General features: G+C 35.1%; 1 pseudogene; it reads right to left on the bottom strand.

Moving 5' to 3' along the window:
• Positions 1–6,037: 6,037 nt before the first annotated feature.
• On the bottom strand, positions 6,038–6,975 carry LOC105293002 (annotated as a pseudogene).
• Positions 6,976–7,415: the final 440 nt, after the last annotated feature.

The raw sequence follows: 7,415 nt of genomic DNA, 5'->3' as shown, positions 1-7,415 counted from the left end.
AAAAATTTTGAAGAATGCTTTGTTAATATTGGTAAATTTATAGTTGTTTTTCAAATTACGAAATACTCCTTTGAACTTAATATTAATTATATTAAGTCGATATAAGCATTAGTGAATTTACTTAATGTGAATTATGTAGTTTTGGAACTGATATGCTTTTGCTTATAAGTCGAATCAATTCTTTTCAAAAAGATGAATCAGTTTTGTCACCATGGATGCAAATATTAAAGAAAAGTATTTCTTGGAACTTAATGTATTTACTGGAAAAAATTTAAGTATGTTTGGAACAACTGGAGCATGTAAATCTACTTTTTATGAAATATTAATATAGATCATATAAATCCAATAAAAATTATTGTCTAAATTGAGATGTGCTGTAAGTGTAAAACACACACCAGATTTTAAATACTTAGTATAAAAAAGTGTTTAAAATATCTCATTAATAATTTTCTTTTTGAATTTCATATTGAAATGATAATATTTTTAGTACATTGTATAACTATATTATGAAAATTAATTTCACTTCTTTTTATTTTCAGTGTGATTATTAGAACATTTTAAATCCCATGTGTGGCCCACATCTATCTAGTGGACAGCACTGATTCGGATGTTCGTCTCTTATTAGTTTTTGGTGCTGCAGCTATTTCCCCCTTGTCTCTTACCTCTGTTTTGTATCCTTAGTTGAATGAAAAAAACCTTAATAATGACGTAATTAAGTCATCAATTTTTCATTTATTATTTGTGCTTTTCTGATTTGTTGAATTTTACAAAGATAGTCTTCATTTTCTTCTTACTGGCTCTGTATTTTTACCTTTCTCACTCAAGTTTTTAACCCATCTACCGTCCATCTTTGTATAGTATAAGGCAAAAGCCCAGCTTTTTCTCTAAGTAATGAGCCAGTTTTCCTAATACCAAACAAGGCATCTTTTTCCAATTTCTGGTGTTACCATATTTATCCTACATCAAATTCCCACATACATACAGATCTATTTCTGAACTCTCCATTCTGGTCCATTGTTCTGTTTCTGTACCAGAGCCACACTGTTTTTGCTCTGTAATATTCCTTAATGACTAATAGTTTGAATCACTCCTCATTCTTATGCTGGCATCAGTTATAAACATTCCATCAAAAGAGTTTCTAAATTTAATATATCAGCTGAGAACATTCCACCAAAAGAATTTCTATATTTTCCCTTTGCTTTATCTTATTAGCTACAGGTTTTGGCCTTTTAACTAATATTCATATATACTGCTATTGGAACTCCCTTTCACTGCCTTTTCTTTAAGGAAGTTGTTCTTAGTGAGTCTTTTAGAACTGTTATAAAGTAAAAATCTGCCTGTTCATTTTAGACAGAGTTATCTGGTCTCATGAGCTGAATAGATTGGATAATATACAAACTACATAATCAGGAAACCAGTTTAATAATCCTCTCAATGCAAGACTTGTATTGGGGCCTGACCAATGATGAATGACTATGGATTTTTAGGGGCATCCTCCAGACTTCACTGCTCCAAGTGGTATGGCTAAAAGCTGTTTGAAACTGTGGTTCCAAAGGTCAGTGAAAATAAATCTATGACAAATGAGTAAATTCAAAATTATGTCATTCACTGATAGACCATTCTGAGGGATAGAGTGGCCAGGGCTCAACGATTTCTTATAGAGAATCTTCTATATGCTGGACATTGAAGTTTCAAAGATAAATAAATGCATTTTATTTATACATCTATACTTGCTTGTTTCTGCAGAAAGATTTTAAAGATAATAAAGTGAATAAAATTATCTTCTCCTCAAGGATTTCACTATTTAGCAAGGAAAACAGATGTCAAAACTGTTGCCATAATACAAAGTGAAAGTATCATAACACAGATATTTCTAAAGAAGGAATAAGTAATACATAAATGAAGAGATGAAAGTATCACATTTGATCTGGGATTGAAAAATAAATTGCTTATTGTGGTTTATTTTTGTCTGAATCTTTACGGTAGATATGAAATTAGAAATATTTTTAAATGTTTTTATCCTCTATATTTGGTAGGGTATAAGGGGGTTAAGGAGGAAAATATAGCAGGATAAGGGCATGAGGTACACAAAAAGGAAAAAGAGGAGAAAAGAAAAGATGAAGGAAGAACTTGGGAATAACTTTGGTGTTGGGTAAGTTTGTTAACCCCGCTGTGGAGCCACACCCTTCAGGAGTGTAGGACAGGTGGAAGCAATGGTTTGAGAACTGGTACAATGCTGAAAAATTAGTATCAGGAGATTGTAGATTGGGTGAGAATTATGGTTGGATGGCCAAGGCCTTAGGGGTTTTTAAATCCTTTGGAGAGGACAATGAATAGTTATACAAAGTCTAGACAGAGCAGAAAGTTCCTCAGGATTCATGGCAGTCTCTATTCTGAGGTCATTTCCATTTAATTAAATATTTGTTAAGTACATACTCTGTATGCTGCACCGCTGCTTAGGAAAGACACAAAGTTAAGGCACGGTCCCCACCTATGTAACTCACAATCCTGTATGTGCACAGGGAGAAATAAGTGCATTATAGCAATAATATAAGATTGAAGATATCACATGGCAAGAAAGAGGTAAAACTAAAGTATGAGCGAAAGAATTTGAAGGAGAACTTGTGTCTTGTCGAGTGGGAGAAGGTCAGAATAGGCAACATGAGGGATGTGGTGGTGGAAATACTCCCTGGGGCACGGATAGGATTCCAAAGGAAGAAGAAATAGCATAAACAATAGTACACAGCTGGGAAACATAGCATATGGCCAGGGAGGCAGGTTATGATCATATTAGAAAGATCTTGAATGCCAGACTAAGGAATCTGTGTTTAATTATAAGTACTAAAAATCACTTAAAGCTTCTGAATGAGAGTGTTACATGCTTAAAAGCAGTGTTTTAAAGAAAGTGAGTTGTCGAGTTTTGTAGGACCTTGCTGCTCAAAGACCGGTCTAGGACCAGCAGCATGAGCTTCACCTAGGAGCCTGTTAGAAATGCAGAATCTCAGCCACACCCCTCCCTGGACCCAAACCTGAATCTAACCTGCAGAGTAGCAAGAACTCCCAGGTGATCTGTTTGTCCATTAAACTTGGAGAAGCACCCGTGGAATATGGTGGAAGAGGAAGATTTGACTTCAGGAAACTAGTTAGAGGACTAGGCCAGAGAGATGGACAAAGAGGGCAGCAGTAGAGACACCAAAGCTAAATAGGTTCACCAGAAAGAGGACAGCCATGAGTGACACAGAGTTTTCAGGCTGGACGGCCATGACATATTTCTGCCTCACTCATTTTCAATAGATTAATCCTCTTCCTCTATTCATTAAAGTCATTGTTTTCTTTCAATACGCTTTTCTTCTACTTGTTCCTTCGATTTGTTAGCAAGCATTGCTTCTTTCCGCTTGTGCTCATAGGCTGTAAAACAAATGAGAAATTTTCTTGTGCCTCATTGCAGATTGTAACTACTGCTGTGCCATATGCTGGAATAAAAAAAAAAAAAAATCACATAAAGAGATTAGAAGGGAGAAAAAAGAAAAGTGAAAATATCTCTTCTTGTATTTCAAGGTTTTTCTCCCTTCTGGGTTTAATACAAATCAAACAGGTGTGCACTCACGAAGCGTGCAAGTGTGTCTTCATCGACTTTTAATCATCAGCTTCAAGAAAATTCAGATGCCTCAGAAACAGGGAAAAATAAACAGCTGAGCAGTGTGACTCATTTACACTTCAAATATACTTTGAATTGGTTATTCCTCAATTAATCAAATAGCTGGTGTATCCCTAAAAGTAGTATAAAGTGACACGCTGTGTGAAATCAATTTTTCTTTCCAAAATCATTAAATCCAGTAGCCTGTGACTACATCCCCGCTAATTCGGGTACCAGTCCTTTCATCCTCCATTAACTTTGGCACGCCTAACAGGCTGTCAAGAATAATTTCCCAGGATGTGAATTATTCAGAAATTAAAAATTAATAAATAATAACAGAGAACTACTGGGAAATAGGCTGGGTCAATTAGTGCACTCTGCATTCTGTTTCTTCACAGCAGGGGGGAGCAGCCACATTCGTTACTTGAATCTTTCCTTCGATTCTGAAGTCTGATTTACAGCTCTTCATTACTGGATCCAGTCAGACACAATTACCTCCATCACTATCTCAGTTCCTAACTTCAAAGAAACGAACATTTTCTTGTCTGCTTTTTTTCTCCTTGCAGCAGGCTCAGCTTGACATCCCTGGAATTTCTTCCACGCAGACTAATTAATAAGTCCTCGACTTATCATATTCACTTCTCTTCTTTGATGTGCTACCTTAGTCAATCATCCTATTTAATTAGAATTTCAATGATAACTTTACTTATCTTGTGGCTAGATGTAAATTAAAATAACGGGATTTTAATTCTCTTTCGAATGGGGTTATGACATTTTGAAAGAAAGTTTCAACACAAACATAATGTTATGTACTTTCTATGTGGGAATGGGGAAGCATTCTGCAAAATTATTTTCCTATTGCTATAAAATAAGATTGCTGTTAAGCAAGCAATAATGGAAATGCACTGGATTTTTCTATAGCATCATTTCACCAAGTCCTTCACAGGAAAAAATTGTCTTGATTTGCGTCAGTAATTGGAACAAGGCACAGGTCACGTTGCCAGCAAAGGCAGTAGCTATGTTTTGAAGAAAAAGTAGCTTCAGCAAGTTAAGGCTATGGTATATCAATCTTTTTAACTCTTTTTGCCCTCTTCTGTCAATCCACGCTATTTTCTCTTTTGGTAAATTCTGTAGTGGTTTTTTAAGACTTCTTCCAAAAAAATACCACAAGGAAATAAAAAACAGCAAACATTTATGAAGCACAGGATGTGAAGATGGGGAAGGGAGTGCAGAAAGCAGCATTTCATTTCTGGAAAACAATGCTAAAGCCAATATTTATTAGGCTTCCACTGTGATTAGAAAACAATGCTAAGGCCAATATTTATTAAGCTTCCACTGTGATTAGAAAACAATGCTAAGGCCAATATATATTAAGCTTCCACTGTGATCCAGCCTCAGTCACAAGCTTTACCTCCATTAATCCTCCAAGCATATCCATAATACAGGATTAGTATCCCCATAATACAGATAAGATAGTCTCAGCAAGGTTAACTTGCTTTCCTTAAGTCATAAAGGTAGCAGCACATGAGGAGGAAGAAATAGAGAAGGCATGAAAAAAAATGCCTTTGAACATGGCATTTAAAGTCTTCCATGATCTGACTTCAAACTGTCTGCCACACTCATGTTTTTTCTACTCTATTATGTAAATTCATCCAAGATACATCTCCAGGATGTATCTCTAGCCCACTGCCAGATTTTAGCATAATATATACTCTATTAATACATTGTTGACGATTGCTTTAATGTTTATAGACATTGGCTGAAATTTAGTCATTGTAGTTATAAATAGTAATCTCAATCATAATAAATACATTATTTTTTTTTTAGAATTGAAAAGGCTTTTCATTTCATGTGTATTACCAGTGCATCCATACAGAACATTTTATAATGGCTAGTGACATGTAGTTACCAAGTTTTTTCAAACACCAAGTGCTAGTATTTTCTGGTAAATATCAATTTTCCCTAAACAAAATAACCAACATAATACAATTTCAGGAGACAGTGATATCATCAGCATAATTCATCCAAATCATAAAAATGGCAATACTTAACATCACTCACCTCACATTTTCCCAATGTAAAAAGACATTTCAAAAACTTCATAATAGCGTTAAACTACAAAATTCACTCTGCAAACATAAGAAGTTATTTTTCAAATTTTGACTTTAAAATTTTTTTTTTAATGTTAAAAAATATGGTGAGGAATGTGCTGAGAGAGGTGGAGAAAAAGGAGCTTCCAGTTGATGGATTCAACATGCCTAAAACACTTCAGTAATATAGAAGAAACACTTCAAAAGCAAGAATATGTTATGAATAAAAATCTTTCAGCAAGATGAGCACATACATGAACAGTTCTTCCATCAGTCGCCCCACAGGAGGAACGTCTTGAAGAATACTGGTTTACACAATCTTCTGTAAGATAGAGTTGGCTATCTCCATTGATTTTATCTTTTACTAGAATAATATCATAAGAGCTCATGTGCTTTTGTAAAAGCCCATTCACTCTTTCATTTAGATATCCAGTTTTCAGAATGTGTTAAACATTCACTACTCCATCTGCCATTCATTCTTAAGTCTCCTTGGGAGTCTCCCAGCAAAATTATCTGGCTATTATCTTTTAATTGATTGAAATATTCTGTGTTCTTCAAGGCGCCACGATGTTTGTTAAATACATTAGTCCTCCTTTAAATTCTTCGAGCACCCCATTGTCATCAAAATCCATGAAGTTGGACACTAATTTGACATTTGGATAATAAACACCAGTTTGATGGATAATCTCCTCTAGGACATCACTGATACCAGCTGAAAATATGAACACAGGGATACTATGTGGTTATAGTCTATCAAAGAAATTCTCTTACTCTTCCTTGAGCATAACATCAGATTCTGCCACAATTTCTTTAAGTTTAGCTTTCGGTAAAGCTTGTTCAACAAGCAAACCATGTGATTTACTATACCATTCTACCATATAAGAGTACTTCTATGGTAAAAATAGGATCAATTTCAATAGCATATTTTTCCTTTGTTGCAGTAGCTTTTTTTGACATTTATCTGGAACTAGCTTTCTGTTGTCAATGATATTATGACATGTTGGTGATCTTTTCCTTTTCTAGGAAAATCTACTCAGTGTCATACAAAGTCTGTTACTATCTGAAGTTTAACAGCTTCTCCTTTGATAAGACCACAGATAATTTCTTCTACTCTTCTTGTGGAGTTCTTGATGCAAACTGAACTTTTCCAGAATTCTGGCATCATTTTCACATGTACAGCAGAATCTTGACTAGTCATTTCTTGGTTATCCAATCTTCCTTCAGGCACTCTGAGTTCTTCTGTCCTTGAATTTGCCCTAGAACAACAGGATAGGTGGGTAAGCAATATCCAGAGATGTAGGACTTAGATATAGGCATTTCAATGATCTTGGTCTTCTGGCCCTGTCTTTGTCTTCAAGGTGAATGTGCACTGGACCAGCACCACTCCCGCCACGAGGGAGCACATGCTGGTGCTTGCTTCAGAGCCTACTCTGGCCACTGCAGCCCGGTCCATAGCCTCATGTGCCTCCTGGGCTGAAAAGAAGCCATAAATATGTTATTTTTAAATAGCAAGTACAAACAAAAAATCATATACCACACTATATTTGAGTCTTAGAATAATCAAATAAGCTTCTTTCACATTTTCTTGTACTATTTTTCCCCCAGGAATAAAACGATTAGCTTTTTTGTTTGTTGCCAAAAAAAAAAAAAAAAGTTGCTAACAATAGGAACTTCAGTGGGAATTTCAG

The sequence above is a fragment of the Pteropus vampyrus genome, unplaced genomic scaffold (genome assembly GCF_000151845.1).
Source record: "Pteropus vampyrus isolate Shadow unplaced genomic scaffold, Pvam_2.0 Scaffold67, whole genome shotgun sequence".
In the NCBI taxonomy this organism is placed as follows: Eukaryota; Metazoa; Chordata; class Mammalia; order Chiroptera; family Pteropodidae; genus Pteropus; species Pteropus vampyrus.
Note: the sequence above shows the minus strand (reverse complement) of the source record. Positions and strands in the feature narration are given on the sequence as shown.